Here is a 27,073-nt window from a genome sequence, read left to right as displayed (position 1 = left end):
GTTCCCATCCCAATAAATATACTCAGTTCCTGAATTAGGACATATCCGTCATGTGAGCAACTCAGACAATATATATTTAAGAGTTTATATTTGACATTCATGAAACCCAGATACACCACCAGTGCTCTCGCTGGTTTCACTACAATGTGCTGACGTACTCCTACCTACTATACAGGCCTTTTTCTTTTTCCCCCCTTTGCTTTCTTTCTCTCCTCCTCCACCACCCCCACTATCCACAGGACAGTTCTTCATCTGCCCTCCTTGAGTCACCGGTTCTAAAGCTTGGTCAGTAGGATTACATATATTGGAGAGATGTAAATCTTTCTGCATCATTATCATTCTCTTCTACCCCATCCTCACTCCCTTCACTCCATTCTGAACCCTCGCTCTCCTTTTCTCAACCACATTCAGTTCCTGATCTATAAGCACTGCTCCAGCCCTAAAATGCTTCTTCAAACTGTTTTTGCATTTTTGTTCTATTTGCAAAGGAAATTGGACAGTCTTTAAACACATGACCTTCACACTCACAGAGATTACATTTCCTCACGCTTGTACATTCAGTATATGCATGTCCAATTTCCTTGCATTTACCACACACCACCTTTGTAATGGCATCCACAAAGTGACCCAGCTCCCCACACCTCCTGCACAGTTTTGGCTGCCCTTGGTAGAACACAAGGCCTCTATTTTCACCTAATCCAATCAGAGAAGGAATGTGTTTAAATCCACCATAACCATTTTTATCTCCATGCAATGAAACAGGTACTCTCCATGCACAGTTCCAGATGCCATCATCATCCCAGACTTTCTGAGGCTCACCTTTCACTAAACAATACTTAGACAACCATGTCACAATATCTTCCTTCATCACCATCTCATTAAATATGCGAACAATCATAGTCCTATTGGAAAGATCCATCAGCTTCTGCCATTTAAACATTCTAATCAGGCCCACATCTTTTTTCTCTTCTATTTTATTCCAAAATTCTTCCAGTAACTTTGCCGATTTGAAACTGATGTCAAAACCAATTCTTCGGCAAAGTAATTAAGCAATTGACATCTAATGCCCTAATCCTTAACTCTTTCTGTAACACCTTCCTTGAAAAGTCCAACCGTGAAATATCACCTGAGTGAGCCGAACCCTCACCACCCTTATACACCAAATGTGCGTAAAAGTAACGGCGCATGCCGACTCTACAGGCCGCCATGGCCGTTACAAATGTGTTAAAAGCAAACTAAACCTAAACCGAAAATTCTTCTGTGCACCAAACCCCCCAAAACCCTAATCAAACACTTATACAAAAACTCCACTCTCGACTTCTGGGTTTAACCCTTTACATCTCCAACACTGGTTAGAGACTCAGTGTGTCCCAGGCTCAGCGGTTATATAGGACAGGACTTGGCGAGTTGCAGGTGAAACTCGTTGTTCTGTGCTCCCCATGCGGAATGTGCGTCTCCTCCCTCCAGACTCATCAAATCGCCTTCATACTCTACAGCGGGAAAAAAAACTCCCTTTACTGTCTACATACAGTACATCCCTCTTAAATCCCAGAAACACAGAAACTCCGGGGCGTTTCTGTGAGTCGGTACTGGGTTTTTCTGTTCGAATTTACAAGCAGAAACAATAAAAGCGCTGAAAGCAGGAAGTTATTTCTGCTCGTAGGCATAAACGTGCAAAAATACATTTTCTGATTCCTAAAACCTAATAAAATCCATGCAAGTCTCCCTTTTGTTCCCAATGCACATAACTGAATATAAACCAGTCAAGTTCAGGTACTTTTCTGATGTATATGAATACATTAGTTCTGGTGCAGCTGTTACAACAAAGATACTTGCAAACTATTTTTTTTCATACGAGCTCTTGCCGTTTTTAAATTGTATATTTTTTCAATTCGCTAAATCACACGAAACACCAACAACACTCATCGTAAGCATCTGACCAATCACATTCCTGAATTTTAAAAGTATTTAGTATTTATTTTTTACTTGTTTCATTTTTTTTAAAATGGTATACACCTGTTTTACATATTCTTGCCATTTTTGACATATTGTAAGTGGATTGTAACTTCAAATTGATAATTCCTGATCTTTATAACTGTGTATCATTTTTTTTTACCTTGTAAAAAAAAATACAAAAATATGTTTTAATTATTTTTGCATTTTATAGAACTTTTTTAATATATTGTGAGCATTTTAGCATAATTTTAAAATAGGACTATCAATGCTCCTAACTTTTAAACCTGTATTTATTCTGACATTAATCTCTCAAACTGCAGATGAGGAGAGATGCATTTTATTTTAAATTGGTTGTTTTGGGGGAAAATGTACATTAATTTATTTGTACGTATCATCAGTGGGAAACTTGGCATTTTGGGATTAATTGCAATCTTTACTGCAAGGCCTTCAGACTGATATAGAAATGACGGGAGATTTAAATGACACTTTGATAAATCAGACAGGCACAGTACAACATCTAAAATGGCAGAACCCTCTAAAGTACTGAAATATTTAAGGCACATTCCTAATCTACAAGATGTTTGCTGGTTACTGTGTCCTGCTACCCTTTCGTATTTTTTAGTGTGCATGAATCTGTCCCACTTCTTTTAATATCTGATTACGAGATCAAGCCAGAAAAAAAAATGATGACAATTAGTAGGAAGAAAGATACAATGTATTGACAATGTAATATGCTTTAAAGAATTAAAAGGAAAATAAATACTTTATCTACGCAAATTAATTCAACTGAGCTCCTCTAAAAACTATAGCCTGAAGAATTACCAAAGCACAATGTATCACTTTGGGTGACACTAAGGGAAGAGGAACACAACACTCAAAACCACAAACAACTTATTTTCAACAGCAAAAATATGCTTGAAAATATTTGACAAAAAAAAAGAAACCTTACACGCATGGAAACCAATATTTATCTGCTAGGGTAGAATGCAGCAGAGAACAGTAGGGCAGAAGGTTAGTGTAACTCTATAGTGCATCACAGAGGCTGGTCTCTTCCCCTCATCATGCAGGCTGACTTGTTCACAGCGAACTGTCCTCCAGCGATCCTCCTCGTCAGCTGCAATCACTGACATCAGACATGATGTTAATAGTCTGACAGCACTTTGGCTGATTTGGTTAATGCGTTTTCCTATTAAACAGGAGATCTTGAGTTCAAATCCCAGTGTTGCCTTTCTTCCTGTCTTGTCTTATAGAATGTATCACTATGGATGATCACGTGCGGCTTGATTTTGTTAAATGCAAGTTTTCATTTTCTTTCTAGAACAACTTGCTTTTCATGAAATTCATACAGCTTGCGAAAGATGAAACACAGATCTTGCTTATCAGTGCAAAACAAATATCACAGGCCGGCAAGAATAAAGTCTTTTTTTTTACCAAAAGCTTGCAAATGGAGAAAAGGGTTGCACATTAGTCTCTGGGAGCTGTTAATTGAAAGGTTAGTGGTTCGAGCCCATTTCTCATTATTCTACTTAATTGGATTCCTTAGTAAAACCTTAACCCACTTGATATTTGCAGGAAATGCAGTTGTTTTGTGTGTCAAACTACAGCAAGTAAACAAGTGAGTACATTAGTCATTATCACTGGGAATGACCAGTCATGGCCAACATTCAAGGGAATCATATTCAGCCATGGACTTTGACCTTCAAATGGCTGGCGGGAGAATTCATTTATACTCTCGTTGCACCCTTAGTTAAAATACTTAAAATTACAATACAGATTTGTTGGAGAACTTGAAAAGCAAAAAAGACAGTTGGACAGCATGATTATGTTAGGACTGTACATTTGTATTTCAATACTTTTGTATATTTATCTTAATTTTAATATAGATGTAACCATAAAGCTGTTCTATATATATATAAAGATTGTTGTATTTTATAATATTTTAGCGGAGGGCACAAGGGGGTCTATTATACCTTGCGAAACATCCAAGACAACTATAATAGAGGCTCATATTTTTTTTAAAAAGTGCTTTAAAAGAAAACTAAAATTTGTATGATATCATCCCTTAATACTGAGGTTTAGTTGAAGGATTTGAAGAAGCAACACAGATAGGTGAGTACATTGATTTTGGACCCATGTTTGCATCTGAATAATCTTTCCTCCTGGAAAGAATTAAAAACAGGTCTGTTTTGAGTCTCATGATGAGTCTCTTCTGGATCTGAAAAAAACAGTGTAAATTTGTTTCCGATGTATTTTTCAATTTTATCAGATTTTTTCAGGTGAATGCAGTTGATACGTTCAAGTTTTTATATGATGACAGGACCCACACTTAGGGCTCAGTACTGATAACACTGCTGATATTGATGGAGTAGAAATAAGTGATGTATTGGCAGCTTTATCTGAAACGAGAAGTCCTAGAACACCTACAAAAATGTTAGGATTCAGAGGAAGAAATATTTTTCTACCTCACCCAATCCTATTGCATTAACGAGGCTGAAGTTGGCTGCTTATTCGCCAGCTTCTTATTCGCGTTTTTTGTTCCACCTTAAGTGCTGCTGCTGTGATGTTATGCCGCCTTTCGCCTGTAGATGGATCTCTATAGTCATTTTTAAAAATACTAATCCGAGTGGATTACTGCACATATCCTCAGTAAAGTGGAATATGTAAGTAATGATTATCAAAATTGCATTTTTGTATGAAACACATTTCAGAAAATCGAAAACCAATTTTTAAAACTCACAATAACACAAACTGGCATGTTAGACAACAAGTAAATAAGACAAAGGCAAAACGTGAATTCTCAAAGTCTCAAAATCTTGCATTTTGCAAGAAATGTTATTATAGCAGTTTACAATAGGACATTTAGAACATGGCATATGAGAATATATGGTTAACGGAGGATGAGCAAAGGGTGATGACACTTTCTGCTGAATTGCTATGACCCTCCCTCCTGATTATAAAATCGTCTCACAATTCTGCCACTGAGGTGTGAGACACAATGTAACAGACTCTCAAAATCCTGAACTTCAGGAAATGTTGCTGTACCATTTTTAAAATATGACCCTCTGAATGTGGCATGAGAGAAATTATAGGGAAAAGCTAATTGCTCTTTCTGTTGTATTGTGATGGCCCCTGTTTAGAAAAAAAAACATCTCAGAATTCTGACACAAAGGTGTGAGACACAATGTAACAAATTATGAAAATCATGAAGCATAAGAAAATTTACTGTACCATTTTTTTAATATGACCCTCTGAACATGGCATGTGAGGATTTATAGTCAACAAAATAGCACCCCTTCTGCTGAATTACTTTTTCCCTCCTTCCTCGTTACAAAAACATCTTAGTATTCCGACACTAAGGTAAGAGAGACAAAATCACTCATCACGAACATTTGTAATTACAAAACTTCACTGTTGTATTTCTGTGTTGTGACATTCTGAACATGGCATGTTAAAGTATATAGAAAACCTAGATCAGAACAGGTTAAATGTAATTCATAGTGATTTATATTTTTTTAATTCTTTCTAAATGAAAAAATATGTTTTTCAGTGATTATGACACTTCGGTATTACATAAAATATGCTTCAATGCCAAAATAAATAATAATGGAAAAAATACCCACAGTGGACATTCATAGTTGCGATTATAGGAATGTTATATATCAGGTGAGTAGCTGTGTCAGCATGCGTAGGCTGCAAAGGAACAAGTAAAGGATTATTCCATGCTGAAAAGAGAAGAAAGGAAACATAACGTGTTGGCCGTAGAGCCTTCTTCAGGTGTGGAAAGACAGGGCAGTAAGCAAAGATAATTTTCTTTATCTTTGCTTACTGCAGTTTATCTTTGATGACAACATCAAAGACGTTAGGACGTTTTACGGCTAACAGCTCCACATCAACTTCCTTTTATAACTAACCTCATCAGATCCCTCAACTCCCAACTCTTCCAATTTCTCACTTCAGAGAAGGATAAAAACCTCAATCATCCTCTACAGAGAAAAACCATCAACACCCCTACCACCTCCACTAATCCTAACCTCGTTTTTACTATACCCTCTGACCTTTCCCTTTCACCCCTTTGCATCCTCAGCTAACATATTTTAAAATTACAATAGACTGTATAGTATTTATGTTTAAAATTAAGGTAAATATGTCAAAATATCAAAATCCAACTGCACAGTGCCATCTTAACAATGCTTGTCAAGTTCTCAAACAAACCTGCATTGTATTTTTAAAATATTTCAGCAGAGGATTCAACTGGAGTATAAATGAAGATTCAACGATAATATTTTTGGGGTGAATATGGTTTTCTGGGGAATTGCAATGTTGGGCATTATTGGACATTTCCCGGTGACCCTGACACGTGTTAAACACTCGCATTTCCTGCAAATATTAAAATGGTTATGGTTTCGCTGAGAAATCCAATCGACTGACGACAACGTTTACATCGCAAAAGAACCCCGTCCCTAGGTGGACTCGAACCACCAACCTTTCGGTTAACAGCCGAACGCGCTAACCGATTGCGCCACAGAGACTGACTAGTTGGGTCTTCTCTCGAATCACAAGTTTTAGGTTTTAAAAAAATCTCTTACCGTTTATTTTGCCAGACGGTAATATTTCTTCTGCACTGATAACCAAGAATTGAATTTCATTTTTCGCAAGCTGTGTGAATTTAATCAAAAACAAGTTTTCCAGAAAGGAAATGAACACATGCATTTAACGAAATCAAGCCCTTTGTGATTGCCCGAAATGGTACGTTCTGTACTACAAGATAGGAAGAAAGACACGGCTGGGATTTGAATCTCGGTTCTTTTGTTTGATAGAAAAGCGCTTTAACCAACTAGGCTACGGTGACAGGACAGCCATCACCGTTTACAGCCACTTGGACACACCACTCTGAGACATCTGCGTTCAGTAAGCGCTGAACCTGCGCTCAGAGCAAATTGCCTCTTTTACATAGCAGCCCCGACACTGAGAAACGAAGAGAACTGGCTTTTATCTGGCATTTTCATGTCCAATGCGTATGACATCTCCCAAGGGCGACAGAGTTATTTTGCGACACTATTTCTTCTTTTTTATTTCTGTACGCTTTGATAAAAAAACGAGAAATCGTGCAAGGGTAAAATTTCTTTTTTTTCATAGAGAAAACGTGCACCAGGAAATGTTGTGTTGAGAAGAAATGATTTAACATGATACGTGACCTAATTTATCGAAGCAATTGCTCAACCAGCAAGGTCTGGAGAGGTTGGAGAGTCTGGTGGATGTGATAATTATACGGTGTTGTGGAAGAAAACAGTCTTTCTTTGAATTCTCAGTCAATCGGAATTTCAGTGCGAAACACCCCTTGTCTGATTTAAAGAGATTATATTTTAAGACTCATAAAAAATCAGAAAACACATGTTTCTCACTTTGAAATTTTAGACGGAGCTGTGCATTACTAGTAACGGCGCTGAGCACACTATGGGACAATTCAGGTTATGTGAAATGCCAGCGGTTTAATAAACAACGCGTCTGATTTCGGATCATAAGATTGTAGCTTCGACTTCTACCTGGCTCGTGTAAATTTTATTCAAGCTCCTCAGTAATAGATGTATATTATGTAATGAACTGCACCTGAAAGCAAACGTTGGATCTGTTTCCTTTGTTTTCCAGCATGAAATAGCAAATCGTTACAAAAAGCACCTGCTAATGTCCAATAGCGGTTTTTTTTTTCAAATTACATTTTCAGGCTTCAGACACTTTTTAATAAAACAAAAGTGTCCGGAAACTCATTAACTTTCAGGTTTGCTTGAACCTGTATTAAAAAAAAGTTATCTGAAACTTCCGTGATTCCATTATCTGATGTAGCTGTCTCTAAAGTTGGACGTGATGTTAAGCAGATGTGAACTGTGCCTTTTCTCTTAAAAAAACTAAGTTATTTTTTTCCTCTTCACTCCAATACTGGAGACTGTAAGCCTGTGTGAGCTTCACACTGCGTGTCCTGTACTGCTCGATTTTGTTCAGATTATCTATGTGGTGTATATATAGATAGAATTCAACTGCATGGTGTGAATTCCGTGTTCAGGACCAGCAGAACCTGAAAAAGTAACAGCCGACCTCGACGTGATTTGAACACGCAGCCTTTTGATCTGGAACCAGACGCGCTACCGTTGCGCCACGAAGTTACAGCTGCCCGGGCCTTTGAATTCCCCAAAGGAGACAAATCAGCTTCACAAAAAAAAAATCTCCTGTGAAGAGCGCAGCTCTTCCGAAGAGAGTCTCTTCTTCCCAGACCACATTTTATTCTACCTGCGCAGCTTTTGTGCAGGTGTTGTTCTCAATTACAGATCCAGGAACACTGATTGTTTTTTCTAATTTTTTTAATTAAGTACCCCATGGTGCAACGGTAGCACGTCTGACTTTAAATTTCGAAGTTTATTTTCAAAGTATATCGGAGTCAACTGATACTGATCAGGTTTTGCTGCTACTGAACCCGCAGTCTTCACCTTAAAGTTCAATTCCCCAAGCCTTTTGACCTTATATGTCCATCCCGTCTCGTCAAAACTTGTATTTTCACAGGGTACCCTTCAGAAATCGCAGTATAGAGTGAAAAAACTCCAGTAGATCTCGGCCGCTGTTGGTGATTTTCCTTTTAAAATAAATGAATCTCTGGAAATTTTACGGAGTGTATCACTTTCACTGAGACCGAGAAGTGTTAAGCTGTACATGCGTCTTTGTGGTTCGGTTGTTAACCAAAAGGGTGGTGGTTTGAGCCCTTCCAGGGACGCTATGAGCCTTTTAATGTACACACCCTCCTCACTTCATTTCTCCACAGCCGGTCTTGTATCGCTAACAAATACAGAGCCCGTAGGAGGCAGTAAGCTCGCATATATGGCTCACTGTTTATATAATGAAGAAGCAGAGGTTAGTTTCTCATCTGCGCGTTACAGAGCCTTGCGCAACTCGTAGTGTACCAACAGCTAGGGTTTGATCCCTGCACGTGCTATTAGTTGAAAGGCCACTGTAAATAACGTATAAGAGATTTATAGATAGATACTTTATTGATCCCGTGAGGGAAATTAATAAAGCTTATCCAGCTGGCTTTTATGTTTCACACTAAATTGCGATCTTGAAACCAAAATGAAATTGACATTTGTACTGTATGTTTTTTTAATTACAAAGCAAACAGAGTATTCCCTTAATTCAAAGATCAGATATTGGCCAAAACAAGACAATCAGACGTGGGCAGACTTTGGAACAGGAGCCTCTGCTTCGTCGTTTATTGAGCTTTTGATCAATGTCTGAGTGAAAAAGATTCGCTATTTTAACTCTTTGATTAAAATACACAAAAATCACCTTCCTTCGAGCCGGAATCGAACCAGCGACCTAAGGATTCCCTACTGATTCCACTACAGGCCTCCGCTCTACCAACTGAGCTATCGAAGGGATGTCAAGCAATGCTCCCTAGCACATACTGCCCAATGTAGTGAAATGTTCCGGGTGATTTAAATCCCAGTTCGACATCAAGTTTCCAACTCGTTTCCTTAGTCTTGTTTACCTTGAATTTAAGCCACGAACCAGGATTCTACTGTATAAACTTCCGGGGATATTACAAAATGTTTGATGGGGCATCAATCATTCCAGGCGGAAATTGACTCCTTTTTGTTTCTCGAGGGATCATATTAAACATTTCATTAGTATCGAGAGGAGGATCACCATGAAACACAAAACAAACAGTTTCATTCTGTCTTTTTTAGAAAGTAGCGTTTGTGCTACCTTAATTATATTTTGGTGGAAATATAGAAGTTGTAAATGTTAAAATTTATATTTGAATCGAAATGTGGTTTTGAGTTAAATATTAGCGGGATCATGTAATTAGTTTGTTTGTCATTACTATATATATTGCCATGTTACTAGAATTTGTAACTGAAGTTTACTAGTTGTGTTTTTATGATGATTAGCCATTTGTTGATTACAATATTGTATATAATGTATAATTTGAACTACATATTTTTCTAAAACAAATCATTGGCTTTATTTACTAGTTTATACACCTATAAAATATGTATTTGATGTATAACAGACCTTTAACTATATATGTATATTAGTCCTCTAAATGTATCCGTATAATAGAACTCCAACCATTTATGTATAATAAACATATAATCATAGATGTCTAATTGACGTATAACGATATACGTATATTAGAATTTCATTCTAGCCCAGTTACGGAGCACATTTATACGTCTAAAGTATGCGTTTAATAGTCGTATATTCAACATCTTTTGTCCACTGGGATGTGCCGATTTTAATTGAACAAAGCTAGATACACATTTTCTAATGCAGCCTTCATTACAAGACAGTTTGTTTCTCGAAAGCGTGTTATGTAAAAAAGAGAAAAACGAAAATATATAGATGACAATCTTTCAAAGCTGAAGATTTTACTTTTGAAAAATTGACATTTTATGTATGCAGATGCAATCACTGGTTTTAGAACTTTGCTGTGCTTCCTGAATCATTTTCAGCGTTATAAACTGGGTGTAGAGGGAGCGATCTCTGTGTATAGCAGTTGACAGGCTGGAGATGTTCAGACTACTCTCGTTATTTCTCAAATGCTTACATCATTTTTCTTTCACACTAGGATGCGAGTGTGTACATGGGCTTGGTTTTCGTTTCACTGATTCTCATTGAAGATTTGGGAATTAACGACAAAAGATTCAGTTTGGCAGAAGGTTTGGTTCACAACGATCTTGAAGACACGCCCATGTAGAGCAGCGTGTGATGATTTGTACTATAAAAGACCAAGAGCTCAAAGTGACGTCTGCGTTTACCGTTTAGACTTTTGCATCTCGGGCACACTTTTAGAAAGCAAAGATAGAGTAGTTGTGTTGAATCACACAAAGACATCTGTTAGCAGAGTGGCGCAGCGGAACCGTGGTGGGCCTGTAACACAGAGATCGACTGATTGAAACCATCCTTAGCTATGTACATTTTATGCACGATTGATAAGCACACCATCAGTTTAATGAAGTACATTAAAACTGATTTTTCAAGCTTCACACTTACAGTACTCTTTAATCTTTACCAATAGCAGATGCCCAAATGTATCTTTGGTTGTTCAGAGATCCTTGATAGTTCCCTTAACCCCAACTGCTCCAGGGGCGCCGTACAATGGCAGACCCTGCGCTCTGACCCCAAACATTAACATTAACATTAACAAATCCTTCAAATGAACATCCATATCAAAGCAATTATGTTTAATTTTATTACAATTAAGGTACATATACAAAATATCAACGCACATTTGTATAATGCTCATTTAATAATGATTGTCAAGGATTGTCAAGTTCTCCAACAAATCTGTGTTCTAATTTTAAAATATTTTTGCTAAGGATACAACGGGTGTATAAATGAATTCTCCTGACAGCCAGTTGAAGATAAAATTCCACATGTGAAAATGGTTTTCTTGGACATTGACAGGTACTTAATTGTTAACTTGTAGTTCCACATGAGTAAAATACATATTTCCTGCAAATTTCAAGAGGGCTTGTGAAGAAATCCCATCAAGTTTTAGCAGAGATTATGGTTACAGCAGAACAGTCTGAAGCTCGTCCCTTAGTGGGTTTGAACCACCAGCCCTTCATTTACCAGCTCCACAGAGACACACTCCCGTTGCTTTTTGCCATTCACACGTTTGTAGTTAAAGAATTATAAAATACTGACATTTTCCTGCCAGCCGGCAGTATTTCTTCTGCACTGACCATGAATAACCAATAACTTTATTTCATCTTTCGCAGTCTGTAAGCCACAGAAAAGGAAGTGAATACTTGTATTAAGCTAAATTAAGACGACGGAGATGCACTGCCGTTGTTTTTCTCCACTTTTCGTTAAAAGGAGAAAAATCACTGACATTTTCTTGCGGTATTTCTTCTGTCCTGATTAGCAAGACTTATATTTTATCGTTCAGAAGTTGTATGAATTTCTTGAAGTTTAGAAACAACTTGTTCCACAAAGGAAATGAACACTTGTTTCAAAGTAAATCAAGATGTATGTCTCCCTCGCTGTGTGTGCTCTTATCTGTCCATCTCTCTACTTTTCTCTCACTCTGACAGTCTGTGCAGAGTTTCTGAAGGGGATGTAACACCACTTGGCAAAGAGAAAAATTATCAGAGGCAGAATAAAAAATCATTATTCTCTTCTTAGTCAGATTCACAGCTCAGAGACAATCGGACAGAAGCTCCATACTTCTTTTTATCCGTCAATCCAGAACCAGAGGACATTCAGACAATCAGTGCTGCTACATGAATAATATCAGACAGAACAGCCTGAATTCAGGTCACATCTCCCCATTTTCTCCTTCCTCACAGCCACTTAGAGACAGAGAAGAGCTCCTGGTTCTCCTCTCTGTGAACTGGGCTCGAGACTCACTGATCTGTCAGCTGTGGACTCTGTTCCAGGTCAGAAGCAAGAAGCTTCTATTAACTCTTTCCAGGACCTCCAGCCCTTCAGTATTACCTTCTTTACTGTATGTCAATCTCCAAACATGTTTTATAAATGTTTTCTAACACACGTGAGTGTGGAATTATCTTTTAATGTAATAAACACAAGTAGTGACACTCTGGTCAGTACACTGTATATTGATTATTAGTAGCCGATGGGCCAATGGCCGTGTCTACAGTAGTGACCAGTTGACCAGTCTGTAGCTCTCAGCAGTGGGACTAAGATCACACAGAAGAAGACCTGTCTGTGTGTGATTACACACCAGCCCAGGGAATCACCAGCTCTCATATGTCTCTCACAGGTGTCTCACAGTCTTATAAATTTACAATTAGATGAATTATTGTAACAGTTATACATTTAATTTAAATAATCAGACTACCTATGGAACTAAGAGCAGGCTGAAAATAAAACCAGGATACACATTTTAACCTCCAGGATCAGGTTCCCGATCCTCCTGGCTTCTATACTCTGATGATTCGTTTAAAACATTTAAAAGCACTTATTACAGGGACTTGTGCTCGTTCTCTACTGCTCCACACGGGTACGCCTTGTAACACATTAATCTGCGAAGTAAACTATTTTTTTTCCTGTTTAATGAATTTCATTCCTTGGTTTGTCGCTCTCCTTTTACAACTGTTATGATTCGCTTCTCTTCACAGCCTGGTGTGTTCTTTTTTGGGGAGGATGTTATATCTGTAAGAAAAGAACCCCGGGCTCCGGACAGGAGTCTCCTCCAGCAGAGACTCGCTCTGCTCTGTTAGAAAGAGCGCTGTGATGTCACAGACACCAGCCTGAGCACCTGGATCAGAGAGCAAGACCGCGGGAGGCGCAGGGCGCGCACGGAGGAGAGTTATTGATCACTTATCTATCGAAAACCAATTAATTCAATTGAAAAACCGTAGAATAAACGATTAACTTCACCGATTGGTGAGTACTGGTTCTTTTTCTGTTTTTGATCCTGTTTTAAATATCTAGAAAACAGTCAATAAAGACTGTATCGATCAATTACCACAGTGCGTTTCGTGTAAAAAATGTTCAAACCGAAATTAAACAATGATTATTCTTATTATTATTTAGGTAACTGTATCCTAGAGCTAAAAAAATATATTCCAAGTTGATAAATGTATGTAAGTAACAGTTTACATGTATTTTTTCCTGTGTTTATAAATCATAAGTATGGTTACACGGGGACAGGCGCCACGTCACTGTGTGCATCTAGGTGTATCGTGTTCATCACAAAGAGCGATGTAACGTCATGGGTAGCAACAAATACTAATACTAGTGTATTCATATTAATATTAATGAGAGTACAACTGGTTGTTTTAATGCTAGTGTTCATGTGAGTATTAATGATGATAGCGCTACTGATAGTTTTAGTTTTAATGTTCATATTCATGTAAATATTATTTATAATTATAGTGTTACTGTTAGAGAATTAACAGTAGTAGTATTAGTTTTACTGTTATTCTAGCATTACTGTTATTCTCTTTGGGGGAATTAAAAGGACTTGTCATGAGTGACCTCGTGGTGCAATGGTAGCGCGTCTGACTACAGATCAGAAGGTTGTGTGTTCAAATCACATTGAGGTCAGCTGGTGTGTTTGCAGGTGCCTGAAAATCTGAAAATTTGAGAATTACACCACATAAGTAATCTGAATGAAATAACAGTGCAGTATAGAACACCCAGATAGGAGCTTATGCAGCAGATCATCTTGAACACAACAAGAGAAAAGGCACACTGCACATCTGCGAAACATCATGTCTGGCTTTAGAGACAGTGACAACAGAGAATGGAAGTTTCAGACTGCTTCTTTGTTACAGGTTCAAGCAAACCTGAAAGTTAGGGAGTGTTTGGTCACTTTTGTATGACAAAGTGTCTGAAGCCTGTAATTATAATTTGCCCTTTTTTAATTGTGGTTGAAATCCACTCCCATGTACCAAGACCTTACAGTATATTCATGTTTACTTAAATGACTAACTATTGGACTATTGGACATTAGTTGGTGTTTTTTTTTTTGTAACGATTTGCTATTTCATGCAGGAAAGAAAGGAACCCAGACCCAACGTTTCAGGTGCGGTTCATTTACATAACGGACATCTATTTCTGAGGAGCCTGATTTAAATCACACAACCCCGATAGAAGTCGAATCGACAATCTTATAAACCGAAATCAGATGCGTTATCCATTAAACAACTAACCCGTCACGTAAATGAATTGCACCATGGTGAGTTCAGCGCCGCTACTAGTAATACCCCACCCCCATCTACAATTTCTAAGTGAGAAATGTGTTTTCTACATTTTTATCAGTTTTAAAAAATCATCACTTTTTGATTGATTTAGAATTCCAAGAAAAAAGCGTTTTGTTCCACAACGGCTTGAAATGATCACGTCTTTCACTCTACTTCTCTCTTGTAGTAAAGGAGATCTTGCTAGGTGAGCATTTGCTCCGGTAAATTAGGTCACTTTTCATGTTAACTCACTTCTTCTAAACACAACATTTCCCGGTGCATGTTTTCTCCATGAAAAAAGACATTTTCCCTTACATGATTTCTCGTTTTGTTTCATCAAAGAGTACAGAAAAAAGAAAGAAAGGAAAAGTGTCGTAAATGAACTCTGTCGCCCTTGGGAGATGTCAAGCGCATTGGACATGAAAAGTGCCCAATAAAAGCCATTTCTCTTAATTTCTCTTACGGTCAGGGCTCCTGTTCCGTGTAAAGGAGGCAGCTTGCTCAGCCGGCAGACTCAGGGCTTCGAGAACGCAGATGGCTCAGAGCGGTGTGTCCAAGTGGCTATAAAAGAGGAGAATTCTGCCGGCACCGTTGCTGAGTCGGTTTAAGTACCTGTCTCATTAACTGGAGATCCTGGCTCCACATCCGAGCTGTGCCTTTCTTCCTGTCTTTTTGTGCAGAAACTACCATCTTGGACAACCGCATAGGGCTTGATTTAGTTTAAAGCAAGAATGCATTTCCTTTCTCAACAACTTGTTTTTCAAGAAATTCATACAGCTTGTGAAAAATGAAATGTAATTCTTGGCTATAAGAGCAGAAGGAATATTGCCGACTGGCAAGAAAATGCAAGCAATGTTTATTTTTTGACCGGGAAGGTGCGAATGGAGAAAAGCCTTTCGCATCAGTCTCTGTGGCGCAATCAGCGAGCGCGTTCGACTGTTAACTGAAAGATTGGTGTTTCAAGCCCACCCAGGGACGATCTTCTTCTTATTATTGTCAATGTAAACACTGTCTCCGCTGAAGCCGAAACCTTAACCCTCTTTATATTTGCCGAAAATGCGAGTCTTTTGCCCGTGTCCAACAACAACACTTGAGACCGGGGAAGTCCAATAGTGATCAACACCGCAACTCCCCAGACAACCATATTCACCCATGGAAAAGTATCTTTGAAGGGCTGGCGGGAGATATCATTTGCAGATGCAGCCATTCAAAATGCACGGGCGATACCGCATTATTTTGTGGTGCCCTTTACGCAGTCTACCGCGAGTTACCGGTAAATACCGCGAGTTACCGTAAATTCCCCTATAATACCGCAAGCAAAATAATAGTATCCGGAATTTCCGCAAGGTGGAGCTAATAAAGCTCAACCTCTCATGTTTGAGCTGTAGCCATAAAAGTCTTTAACGAAGTTATTACTAATAGTATTAATAATGAATGACCTTGGACAAGCTGTAAACTCAAAGCATTACCCTGGTCCTTATTATTGTTTTCATTGACCGTGTTTGTAAAAGTAACATTTCGCAATCACGCATTTGTTTCCAATCCAAAGTACAGTAATTTTTGAGAATCGATTCACCATGCCTTTCACATGCTCATAAAAGAGATTGATTTAGGAACATGAACATATTACCGTATGCTAACTGTACTGTATACAGTATGTATATGTATATTTAATGTCTTAAATGTGCCCGTTTAAGTATTGAATATTTATATGGAATTTTAACACTGAAGGGAAATCTTAGTAGCTGAGCATAAAAATAATAGGAGCATACTGTAACGGGTGTGAAGGGCATAAACGATATTAATTTTGGAACACAAACATACAGTATATGGATGGTCTTGGTACTTTAAAGAAAAAATACACACCAGTATTCCATTTCTCCCTAAACATTTTAAGCATCAAAGTCTTTAACGAGATACCGGAGTCAACAAGCATACTTTTAGAATTTGATTAAAAGGGAATATAATATGGAATCGCGTATCTAAAGAAATTAATAACGATATAATTATATTCATGTACCGCAACACAAGAATAGTACACGCTGTACATTGTTTGTTGATAATGTTTCTGTAGTGCTTTTTCAGCACCCTGCATGCGACCTTGCTGGTGGCGCAGGGGGCTAGGTTCCTAACTCCCATGTCACACGGTCTGTGATCGAACCCCATTGGAACTATGACTGTTTCTTTTAACAAAGATTTCTTTGAAAAAATGAAACGTTTCCCTTGGTCAGAGATTAAATAAAACCTCACTCGCACCAAACAAATTTATATTTCTAAATATCACAACATGATCGAATTTAAGTCTTTTTAATAACAATGAATAGCCACCTATGCGTTACAAAATAAACATTTATATTGATTTGAATCGCGTTTTGATTTAAATCGTAAACGCGTGTTTAAATATATCTCTTTAAAGGCGATATATAAAAGCGCTGATTCTTATGGAATGTGTTCCGCCTTGGATTCAAAAAAAATATTTTTTTTAATCGCATATCTAATGAAAATAGCAGTATAACTTTGTTCAAGCACAAACAGTGGCATGTTACATTAATAATTTGGGTGTCTCCTCTTGCCAGAAAGCTCTAAATTGCATTTTGAGTGCGGTTTTTGACTTTTTCTAAATTGCAACCCATAAATAAAGCTGATACAGTTTAGACTTACTGTATTTTAAACTGTATTACAGCAGCACATTGGACAATTTAAAAGTGGAATCGCAAAGCAAAGTAAATACCCAACACTGATTGTACCCATCTGTCATGCTAATAAAACACCTTGAATTGAATTGAATTGAGGGAGAGGGGGGGGAGGGCGAGCGAGATAACCAGGACGTAAGGCAAATAAGATACACTCCACAGACATTCACAACAGCGATATATCATAAAACGTTTGCACATGTAGTTAAGTTATTACTTGGTTTTCAAAGTGCAATGAAATACAATATTGTTGTTGTTGCTGTTCTTCTTGTTTTTATCCCGTAAAGCGTTTTGAGAAGCCACCTTTAAAGGTGAAATTTACTATAAAAGCGCTGATTCTTACAGAATGTGTTCTGCCGGGGATTCAAAATTTTTTTCAGCTAACAAGGCTCGCCAGCTAATGTGAATCGAAACCTGTCTTTCTAGCTTTTAAAGTCGTGCGATGTGTAAGCCACAATTCAAATAGAGAAAAAAGAGCTGACTGACAAGATTTAAGATGTGGCTGTCAATGTTGGATTAAAAAAAACACATTGCCCGAGGTTTGTTGCATTGCTTGAAAAATAACTTTATTTCGAGAGACTGGATAAGTAATTCAAGTGTTTTTTTTTAACTTCCTGTAAAAACAACTAATAATTTAACTATATGTGCAAACGTTTTATGATAAGTCGCCGTTGTGAATGTCTGTGGACATGTGCTGGCTGGACAGGAGGCTCTACTGTACACAGAGAGGGGCAGGAGGAGGGGACAAGCCTCTTAGTGAGCCGAAAATCTCATCAAGAATCAGTTTCAGCAACAGGGCTGGGCGCATTGTTCCATTCTCCGCCCACTCTCGGTGTAAACAAGTCCCTCCTGGTCTCTGCTTGAAATGCACTTTCCTGAGTTTGCTTTGGTGTAACTGGCTTCCCCTGCATGGGCGAATGTGAAGAAGATCCTTAGTAAGTCATTGAAGAAAACCGAGAAGAGGTCAGAGTGGCCTCTGTCGTTCATCAACCATCAAGGCAGGCAGTACTCCTCCTATTCTGCCAGGACCCGGAATCGAACCGGGGTTGTTGCGGCCACAACACAAAATACTGACCACTATACGATCACAGCGAGTTACTGAGACAGACGCAGAGGGGTGGGAAGGATGTACTCTCTTCGTGTGACACTAGTCGGAAAAGTCCTGACGTTTTATTTCAACTGAGCCCTAGTATACATCGACCCTTCGACACTCTGAGTGCCAACTCTCTTGTGTGTTTTCTCCACCAAGCAGCTGGAGCGCAATGGCCGAGCCTCACCCTGGGTGAACCTCCTTCTTGATCAAGGTATCTCCCCTGCCAGGTAAGTATGAGTTGTACAAGCCCCTGCAAGCGGCTCGCACCCAAAGCACAAAGCGCGCAGCCTAGGCCAGCACCTTGTCCCGCACGCCGCCGCCTCCGGCTCTTACCCGCTCTCCAGAACCTGCTGCCTTCTGTGCTGTTCTCTCGGCACCGCTGCAGCACACACAACTCCTGCAGCGCGGGGAGAAAGTTTCCACGCTCCGCCGCAGGGAAGGCTCGCTCCGTGCGCACACGTCCTTTCAATGCCAGTTAAACAAGAGCTCCGCATTAGCAGCGTCGGGGCTCCGGCGTGTCGCACCTCACCTCACCTCGCACAGCCCCCTCCTTGAATGTCTGGCGCTGGGCATGCCCCGCTCTCCTCCACCTTATCTTATTGCGTGTGACCAGCAACAATGGCCACAATGCCGGGGAATGGCACTTGTAAAGTGTTAATTGGGGCACAGGAACATCCCGTCTCGTCTCGTCTCGGGGGCCGGCTTCAAAGACAATACAGCAAACACAGCGGGGCGGGGGAAGAAGAGGACACGACACATGCAGGTACATTCAGCTCCGGCGGGAATGAGTCATTTGTCGGTCTTTTCAAGTGCTGGGAGCCGAGTAATCCTTCGCTTGTATCGTTTCTCCCCGGTGACTAGATCTCACCCTGCGACTCTTGACTCGGCTCACCCACGGCAGCCCAGCAGGTGTGAGCCTAGCCGGCACCCGGATGGGAGATTCCCCCCGGAAAAGCTCAGGTTGCTGCTGCTTCTCCAAGAGGTGTGACTGGGACCAGTAGGGAGCTCACTGTGGCTTTCTTATGCCCCAGCATCCTGATGGCGACACTCTGCTGCACAAACAGGCGCCGTCCTTCGGGGAAGGCGTAAAACTGAGGTCCCGACCCTCCAAGGCCATGAAGAAATCCCAGGGCGTCTCTCAAAAAGAGACGCCGGGGGTGTCACTCTGGTGTTAGTGTTCCCCTTTACCAATCAGTCAGAGTCTCCTCCTAATCCCCGTCTCATATGTAACAATCAATGACAAGGCCCCCCTGTCCCGCGATATTGTACTTGTCTCCTGGCCGCTGGCTGGCGCCGTGAGATTTAGTACTCGCGCAAGAGACCGGGGGCAGAGCGCGAACGCGGTCCCCCGCCCCCCACAAAGTGTGCGCTCCAGGTTCCCTCTCGGGGCTCTGCAACACAGCGGAAAGGCAGCGAGAAGGAGCCTCTTGCTCTGACGCCGCAAGGCCACAAGAGGGCGGAGGACTGGTGTGCTTTATGTGCTGAAATAAACACGCGACAGCCCAGAAAGGTTTTCAGAGTGCTGTGCACTGGAGGTTTTTGTCTTGTGAAGACTTGCCTTGTGCTCCTCCATGCAGTTTGTTTGTTCTCCTCCAGTGCGGGACAAGCCAACACAAGGGAGCACATTCGCCAACATCCAGGTACGCAATGCGATTTGGAAAGAAGCTCCTTTCCAAAGAGTTGCACACAAACGATCCTTCAGTCCCGCTCAGGGGGCACGGAGCCCCAGCCACACACAGCTTCAAGTAGCGAGTCAGGCACCTATGCTTTCACTTGTAGCCTCACCACCCTGAACGCGCCTGATTTGGTCTGGTTTTGGAAGCTAAGCAGGGTCGGGCCTGAATAGTACTTGGATGGGAGACTTCCTGGGAATACCAGGTGCTGCAAGCTTTTGCTCTCTCGGCCAGCAGGGGTCGCCGTTGGTGCCGTAGGATTTGGGAAGAAAACCTGGAGGATGGAAAGGTGATCTATAGCCTCATCCCTAGAGATGCTTTGTTGCTATGGCATGTGTGTGACCCATATAAAAAAAAAACCCGTTTGTAAAACGAATATCGAAGCTGCCTCTAAATCTGCAAATAAAGATGAGTCGATAAACCACTTGTTTTTCGTATAACTATACATATATTCATTTATTACTGATTTCATTCATTGAGCACGGATACAATAGAGGTTCAGCCATTCACTGTTTGACATATCTGCACTGGTACAGAACCTAGCAATCAGAAAATGGGTGAAACTGTCTTTAGAATTAGCATACAGCACCGAGGCCCCCATGACCAAATAAAGGCTATCCTCGATAATCAGCCTAAATAATGCAGACTACAGCAAAACGACTGACTTTGAAAAGGGAATGAATGTCCGGAAGGAGTAGTCTAACCAGCTTGAAATGCTTCTCCGGACCTCTAACTAAAAGAAACCGGGAACCAGCAGTGGCATCGACTCCTTTCGAACTGGGATCCTATCGCAGCTCGTGGTGTCGTAACTCTTCCGTATCTGATATTGGACCAAGCACATCAGGGGAGAGCCCTAACGCAGTCCCCCACTACCAGAAATTATGCAGTCGAGATTCCCACATTTGGGGAATTTGCAGGGGTCAGCACAGCCGGAGTGCAATGGCTGAGACTCGCCCTGGGTGAACCTCCTTCTTGATCAAGGTATCTCCCCTGCCAGGTAAGTATGTGTTGTACAAGCCCCTGCAAGCGGCCCACACCCTCAGCACTAATCGCGCAGCCTAGGCTAGCTCCTTGCCTGGCTGGCTCCGTGAGATTTAGTACTCGCGCAAGAGACTGGGGGCAGAGAGCGAAGGCAGCCCCCCGCCCCCCTCTAAATGTGCGCTCCTGGTTCCCTCTCAGGGCTCTGCAACATAGCGTCCCGGCGCTTCCTCCTCGCCGCCCGGAGGCGATGTGCGTCTGGCCGATTTGTTCAATTGGTGCTGTTTCTGTTTTGAAATAAAACGCGCCAGCCAAGAATTGTTTTCAGATTGCTGTGCACTGGAGGTTTTTGTCTTGTGAAGACTTGCCTTGTGCTCCTCCAGTGCGGGACAAGCCAACACAAGGGAGCACGTTCGCGAACATCCAGGCACGCATTGATTTCGAAAGAAGCTCCTTTCCAAAGAATTGCAAATAAACGATCCTCCAGTTCTGCTCAGGGGACACGGAGCCCCTGCCACACAATGCAACGGGAGTATAAATGATGTCTCCCGCCAGCCATTCGACGATCATTTTTCATGGGTGAATATGGTTTTCTGGGGGGTTGCAATGTTCGTCATTATTGGACATTCCTGGTGATTCTGACACGTGTTAAACACTCGCATTTCCTGCAATTATAAAAAGGGTTAAGTTTCGGTTTCGCTGACAAATCGAATCAACCTTCAAGGAGAGAAGAAAGGAAACACAATGTTTCGGCTGTGGAGCTTAGTACCGATAACACTGCTGATCATGATGGAGTAGAAACAAGTGATGTATTGGCAGCTTTATCTGGGGCGAGAAGTCCTGGAACAACTACAAAAATGTTAGGATGCAGAGGAAGAAATATTTTTCCACCTCACCTCACCCAATCCTGCTACATTAACGAAGCTGAAGTTGGCTTCTTATTCGCGTTTTTCGTTCCACCTTATTAGGTGCTGTGATGTTATGCCGCCTTTCGCCTGTAGATGGCTCTCTATAGTTATTTTTAAAAATACTAATCCGAGTGGATTACTGGACATAGCCTCAGTAAAGGGGAATATGTACATAATGATTATCCAAATTGCATTTTTGTATGAAACACATTTAAGAAAATCGAAAACCAATTTTCAAAACTCACAATAACACAAACTGGCATGTTAGACGACAAGTAAATAAGACAAAAGCAAACCATTCATTCACTGGCATTTTCTGCATATTTACCACGACCTTGCCTTCTGATTGTTAAAAGTCTCAAAATCTTGCATTTTGCAAGAAATGTTAATATAGCAGTCTACAATGGGACATTTAGAACATGGCATGTGAGAATATGGTTAACCGAAGATGAGCAAAGGGTGATGGCACTTTCTGCTTATTGCTATGACCCTCCCTCCTGATTATAAAATAGTCTCACAATTCTGCCACTGAGGTAATGTGACAAATTATGAAAATCATTAAGTATAAGAAAATGTACTGTACCATTTTTTAAATATGACCTTCTGAACATGTAAGGATTAACAGTTAACAAAATAGCACCCCTTCTGCTGATTTACTTTTTCCCTCCTTCCTTGTCACCAGAACATCTTAATATTCCGACACTAAGGTAGGAGAGACAAAATCACTTATCATGTACATTTGTAATTACGACACGTCACTGTTGCATTTCTGCGTTGTGACATGTAATACCCACAGTGGAAATTCATAGTTGTGATTATAGGAATGTTATATATCAGGTGGGTAGCTGCGTCAGCATGCGTAGGCTGTAAAGGAACAAGTAAAGGATTATTCCATGTTGAAAAGAGAAGAAAGGAAACACACCGTTTCGGCTGTGGAGCCTTCTTCAGGTGTGAGAAAGACAGGGCAGTATGCAAAGATTATTATCCTTTTATCTTTGCTGATTGCAGTTTATCTTTGATGACAGCATCAAAGATGTTAAGGAATTTTTACACCTAATAAACAGACACTTTTTTTGAACACCCTTATTTACTGTTAACAAAAGAGCTGACACGTATTATGTGTGAAAAAAAGCTGCTAAACAGCTCGACCTGCTGCCCCCTCTGAAAGACACAGTCACTCATAGAATTATTGAAATGGCGGATGGTTTCAAAAGTACACTGGTAGAGCGCGTTAAGATGAGCAGATGCTTTTCATTGCAATTAGGTGAGTCTGTAATCGATTTGGCCAATTCACTCGTTTATGTTAGATATGAGTTTGAGGGTATGTCCCATGAGGACTTTCTGTTCTGTAAACCGCTACCATCAGGAACAGGAAAGCAAGAGCAATGAAAAGCTGCACAGCGCTGTGAAAGAAAATACAGAGAAGTGAAAGGCAGTCCTTTCTCTAAGGAGGTAGAAGAAGAGCGATTCCCCGTCGGGGAATCAAACCCCGGTCTCCCACATGACAGGAAGGGATACTCACCACTATACTAACAAGGAAGACATCGCTTGCTCTGACCCCAGGCATCGTGTCTTGACCCACCGTGCTGGAAGCCGACGCGTACTGTGATTCCTTTATGGAGCAGAAATGACAACCGAGGAGCCGAGAGATAATTTCAGCATTTCGCGTATGAACGGAAAACACAACCGACCAACTCGGAATGACTTGCTTTTGACAATTTTCAAAGCGTTCTTTGTCCACAACGACTGCGCTGCCTAGCAGATACAAATGGGTTGTACAACTTTGAACTAGCAAATGCAAGAGGGCTAAGCCCCCTCTCTTTTAGCCCAGGTTCGATCTGTCTCCCAGAATCACCAGGGCGCACACACACACACACCCGTGCCGTTGAAGTGCTCTGCTTCATTTCTAAGGGCAACTCAACATTCACTCCTACCCCGTGAAAAGAAAAAAAACAGCGTCCGCAGCAACAACAGCTCAGGTCTCTGCACAGGAGCTAAGCTGCCCCCATCTCCTCTGCTCTGCGGCTCCTGCGGAGTGGAGTCCTGCCTGGAGCCGTGTTTGCAGGCGGCGGCTCCCCGCGCTCTGTCTGTGCATCGTGTCCAAGAGGTCCTGGGAGGAAGAGAGAGCCCTCCCACTCGGGGGCTTTTCCACGATCTGTGTGAGGAGGGGCGGGTGTGTCCAGTAGCTTATCGAGCATGTTGTGTATCTTAATAAAGAGCCTTTCTTATATGATTTAGACTATTTTATTAACTACACAAAACACGCTCTCACACCATATGTTCCCGCCTTCTACTCTCTCGTTCTGTTGTCTTGACATGTCTATTCACTATACTACATCCCTTCCTTTTTTATTTTTAAAGTCTATAAGTTTACCATACATTGTAACAATTTTATATCAACACACAGTAAACGGTTATTAACTATTACAACAAAATGTATATAAAACTTTTCATTTCTATTCAATACATTCAACTTTTTTTACACCAATTTCTATGCGTACCAACTCAAATTTTAGTTCAATTTCTACTTAAGTCACTTCTAAATATCACCTCATTTCTAGCAGTCTAAGCAACATCTACATAGATAACACAAACAAAATAGGGCAATTTTGTTAGGAATCCCTGGTGGGAAGATACTAGGATCCTGTGCAGACGCAGGCACAGGTAGTAGATGAGGCAGGCGAACAAACCAAAACGAGAGGCAAGGTCGTAGTCAAAAGGCGAAAGGCAAATCGTAATCCAGGAAGATCTCCGGTAGCAAACAGTCCGAGGCGAGAGGTGAGGTGCAAAGTCGAAAAGGCAGAAGGGGAATCCAACATCCAGAATAAACGAGGTATGGGGAAAACCGCCAGGTAGAGCTCTCAAGGAGTAGACTCAATACCGAGCAGCAGGAAGCAGGTGAAGATGGTATAAATAGCCGTGCGCACCGCACAGTGAGTGTGCGCAGGTGGTTTAACTCGTGCGGCGGCGTTTGTTAATAATCACCCGCTGCTGGGGCGCTTACGATTTGGTCTTGACTGCCTGGTGGTCGTGACAAATTTAACATTTGGAGAGCTATGCAAGTCCTGTATTTTTAAATGTCTCTGTAATGAGCCGGTTTCCTGATAACCCTGCCACTAATGGTTGTTACGTTACTTCTGGGTAAAGTTACTGGCTCTCCTACGGATGTACTCTCCACTGTCTGAGGACTCGGCACTTCCTGCACGTCAGAAAGTCCTGTATTCTCAGCATTTTCTGTTTCTGCAGATTCAAAATCAAGATCCAATGGAGGAGCGTGTCAAAGATGTTTTACATTTCTCATTATTTTTTAGCCATCTTCCACATTCACTAACTCAAAAGAGTTCCAAGAGGTGTTTCTCAATAACACATAGCGAGTGTCTTTGAACTTGGCATCCAATTTACCGGTGTCTAGGCCAGCCACAAACACTACGTCACCGACCTTGAAGTTATGATCCGTGTCTGGTCTGCATATAATTTCATTTTGTGTGCATAGTCCTCATGATGTCTATGGATATCTTTTGTCTTTTGAATGTCCCTTGGCTCTTCTTCTTTCTTTTCCACGTTTGGTAGTTTAGTCGGGATATCACACCCAAAGATAAGATTAGCTGGGGTTTCTCCAGATGCCCTGTCTGGTGTTGATCTATAAGTCAGCAGAATCTTAGGGAGTTCCTCTCTCTCTCTTTTTTCCTTCTGTCACAGCTGCTTTCAAGGCCTTTTTCAGGTATCTGTGAAATCTTTCAATTTTGCCATTACTTCTCGGATAGTAAGGTGATGCACGGATGTGTTTAATTCCACAATTAGTCAGAAATGATTCAAACAACTGTCCTATGAATTGCCTGCCATTTTCTATTACTACCTCTAGTGGATAACCAAATCGTGCAAAGATGTTCATCAGCTCTCTAATAACTGTGGCTGAAGATATGTCTGATACAACAACCGCCTCAGGTTAAGAAGTATAATAGTCTATGACAGTCAATATGTATTCATTCTGAATGGGACCTGCCAGGGCAATGCCCAATTTTGTCCAAGGCCTTGGTGGTAATTCAAGTGGTTGGAGAGGTTGATCCTCCTGCAATGGCTGATTCAACACACAAGTGGAAAAATTCCTGATTAGTCTTTCAACATCACTGTCCATGTTGGGCCAGTAAAATTTGCTTCTCAGGTACTGTTTTGTACGAACTACACCCTGATGTGTCTCATCTATTTTCAGTGCTTGTCTGATTTTTGTATTCGGTAACACAATCCTCTGTCCTCTTAAAAGCAGTCCATCATATGTAGATAACTCCAACCTAGACCTGTGGTATGGCTGCAGTTTGTCTGGAATTGGATTAGGCCATTGTCCTTTTTCCACTATGGACATCAACAATTTCAATGTGTCATCTTCGTTTGTTGCTTGTTTAAGTTCCTCAAGTCTCAGTGCATGCAGTTCATAAATGCTGATTGAAAGCACTCTATCAACATAGGTGTCTGCATAACCAGTGTCTTCTGTGTCTGGTAAAGGAAGACGTGACAATGAGTCTGTGACATTGGTTTTCCCTACTATGTGTTCATTTTTTAATCATAAATCTCAATCCATAATCTCAAACACAACCCAAGGCTTCACATTCTATTTGTGAGTAATGCCTTTCTGTTGGCGTAAGTGAGCGACTTGCATATGCCACTGGTTTGTTCTGTCCATCTTCTTGTCCTTGTTGCAATACTGCTCCAAGTCCTACAGGATTCGCGTCACTGATCACTACTGTTGACGCATCTAGTTTGAAGTATGCCAGACATGGTTCAGTTACAAGTGCTCTTTTCAACTCGGCAATGGCTTTCTCAGTTTCCGATGTCCATTCCCACTTCTGTCCTTTCCTCGTTAGTTTTCTAAGGGTTCTGATATATCTGCATAATTAGGAATTAATTTCATCAAAAATCCACAAGTGCCTAAGAACGAGTGCAGAAGCGCAACATTCTCAGGTCTCGGTGCACTGCAAACAGCTCTCACTTTTTTCGGGTCTGGTTTTATTCCTTCTGCAGTGACCAAATGGCCCAGTATCTTGATCTCTTTTAGGCCAAAGATGCACTTATCTTT

At 40.8% G+C, this 27,073-nt stretch overlaps 1 long non-coding RNA gene, 4 other non-coding genes and 1 pseudogene across 6 annotated transcripts in view; 3 read left to right on the top strand and 3 right to left on the bottom strand.

Annotated features, from left to right (window-relative positions):
* Positions 1-27,073, top strand: part of LOC148670536 (uncharacterized) — a 408,685-nt gene that overhangs the window by 22,388 nt on the left and 359,224 nt on the right. The window lies entirely within an intron of this gene.
* Positions 6,412-6,485, bottom strand: trnan-guu (transfer RNA asparagine (anticodon GUU)). The gene has a single exon. It is a non-coding gene; the product is annotated as a tRNA-Asn (tRNA).
* Positions 9,288-9,375, bottom strand: trnay-gua (transfer RNA tyrosine (anticodon GUA)). The gene is given in 2 exon segments: positions 9,288-9,323; positions 9,339-9,375. It is a non-coding gene; the product is annotated as a tRNA-Tyr (tRNA).
* trnac-aca (transfer RNA cysteine (anticodon ACA)) lies at positions 13,948-14,019 on the top strand. Its single transcript has one exon. It is a non-coding gene; the product is annotated as a tRNA-Cys (tRNA).
* Positions 20,215-20,333, top strand: LOC148670568 (5S ribosomal RNA; annotated as a pseudogene).
* LOC148670567 (U1 spliceosomal RNA) lies at positions 20,958-21,121 on the bottom strand. Its single transcript, XR_015938565.1, has one exon. It is a non-coding gene; the product is annotated as a U1 spliceosomal RNA (small nuclear RNA).

The sequence above is a fragment of the Lepisosteus platostomus genome, chromosome 5 (genome assembly GCF_059453375.1).
Source record: "Lepisosteus platostomus isolate fLepPlt1 chromosome 5, fLepPlt1.hap1, whole genome shotgun sequence".
NCBI lineage: Eukaryota > Metazoa > Chordata > Actinopteri > Semionotiformes > Lepisosteidae > Lepisosteus > Lepisosteus platostomus.
Note: the sequence above shows the minus strand (reverse complement) of the source record. Positions and strands in the feature narration are given on the sequence as shown.